We start from the raw sequence: 2500 nt of genomic DNA on the forward strand, positions 1-2500 counted from the left end.
TGTTTTTTTTTTTGTACAAAAAATAGCATCACTCACCGCCCTTGAGATTGCCAATCACTTCAAAAACAAGATTGACACAATTCGCAAGGACATTGCCGCAACTCACACCCCCTCTCAACCCGTCCCCTCTCACACAGCTACCCCCTCATCCCCCCCCCCCCTCGACATTACCCGCAGGGACTTCGTCACTGCTCAAACTCCCTCCGACCCCATTCCCCCTCACTCGGCTACCCCCTCATCACCCCTCTCCCACGGCCCCACCACTGCTCTGACCTCCACTCCCACCCCACCCTACATTCCTCATACTGAAGCTCCCCCAACACTCCACACCTTTGACCTTACTACCATTGAGGAAGTCTCCAAGATCCTCTCTGATGCTCGCCTCACCACCTGCCCCCTCGACCCTATCCCCTCACAATTCCTACGACCTCCCTCCCCCTCCATCCTACGCTCCCTCACCCACATCTTTAATCTCTCCCTCTCCTCCGGCACTTTCCCCTCCCCACTGAAGCATGCACACATCACCCCCATACTTAAAAAGCCCTCCCTGGACCCCAATGACCCGAACAACCTCAGACCCATCTCCCTGCTCCCACTTACATCTAAACTCCTCGAGCGTCTCGTCTACACCCGCCTATGCTCTCACCTCAACGACAACAACCTCCTCGATCCCCTACAGTCTGGCTTCCGCCCCCTACACTCCACCGAAACCGCCTTACTCAAACTCTCCAACGACCTTCTAACCGCCAAAGCTAATGGCCACTATTCAGTGCTCCTACTCCTTGACCTCTCTGCGGCCTTCGACACAGTTGACCACCCCCTCCTCCTCAAAATACTACACTCCCTCGGCCTCAGAGATTCTGCTCTCTCCTGGCTCTCATCCTACCTGTCACAACGCTCTTTCAGCGTTACCTATAATGCTACCACCTCCCCCTCACTCCCCCTCTCTGTTGGGGTCCCTCAAGGCTCTGTCCTTGGGCCCCTTCTCTTCTCCATCTACACCTCCTCCCTTGGCCAACTCATACACTCTCACGGCTTCAACTACCACCTCTATGCCGACGACACACAAATCTATCTCTCAACCCCCCACCTCACCCCTTCGGTCTCTGCCCAAATCACACACCTACTGAGCGACATATCAGATTGGATGTCGCTCCACTTCCTTAAACTGAATCTCTCCAAAACCGAGCTCCTTGTCTTCCCCCCAGCCCGAACCCCACCCCCCATTGACTTCTACATCACATCCAACAACGTCAATATCAAACCCGCTCTGCAGGCCAGAGTACTTGGTGTCATTCTGGACTCCAACCTATCCTTCCAGCCCCAAGTCCAATCTTTAACAAACTCGTGCAGACTCCACCTCCGCAACATCGCCAAAATCCGCACGTTCCTAACCCCAGAAACCACTAAACAGCTCATCCACTCCCTCATCATATCACGACTCGACTACTGCAACTCCCTCCTCACTGGCCTGCCTCGCCGCTGGCTATCCCCGCTTCAGTTGATCTTGAATACGGCTGCCAGACTCATTCACCTTTCCAACCGCTCCATTTCCGCCACCCCCCTCTGCCAATCCCTCCACTGGCTTCCGATTGCGCAACGGATCAAATTTAAAATCCTAACACTGACGTACAAAGCTGTCCACCATACTGCCCCGAACTACATCACTGACCTAATATCCAAGTACCGCCCAGCACGCACACTCCGCTCCTCACAAGACCTCCTTCTCTCTAGTTCCCTGGTCTCCTCCTCCCATGCCCGCCTCCAGGACTTCTCCAGGGTGTCACCCATCCTCTGGAACTCCCTGCCCCAACCCATCAGATTATCACCTACTCTCCTCTCCTTTAGGCGCACCCTGAAAACCCATCTCTTCAGGGAAGCCTACCTCACCCCTTGCTAACTTGCTGACCTCCTCCACTCTTCCTACCACTCCATCCCCCACAGCTATCTCCTCCTGTACCACTATCCCATCCCTTCTAGATTGTAAGCTCGAAAGAGCAGGGCCCTCGATCCCCTCATGTTTTGCATTGTATTGGTATTGTTCTGTCACATGTTCTGTCCCCCTTTGTAATGTACAGCGCTGAGTGAACTATTGGCGCTTTATAAATACTGTATAATAATAATAATAATAATAATAAAAAAGTCTTCTTCCTTTGATGAACCGAGTTTGCAGTCTTTGCCTTTCTTGAACTATCAAAGATTTCAAAAGCAAAGAAGAAACTTTGTCGGGGAAACATCACCTCCTTTCCTGCGGTAGGCTCTGGAGACTGCCTCTTGGTCTTGTAGTTTGGAGCTCCCATGCCCAAAGGGTTCTGCCTCTTTAGCCCCTAGACTAAAGAGGCAGAACCCAAGAGCCACATCTTGCCCATTTCACAGAAGTAGCCGTTGCACATTTTGGAAACGCAAGAGCCTTTAAGCACTCTTGGCTACCGCTAGCACAGTTGCTTGCATGGATTCAGCCACCATCTGAACAATTCCTCCCAATAGAATGCCGAGTTGT

The sequence above is a fragment of the Staurois parvus genome, unplaced genomic scaffold, assembly GCF_062004578.1.
Source record: "Staurois parvus isolate SC_StPar_1 unplaced genomic scaffold, SC_StPar_1.0 ptg001918l, whole genome shotgun sequence".
Lineage (NCBI taxonomy): Eukaryota > Metazoa > Chordata > Amphibia > Anura > Ranidae > Staurois > Staurois parvus.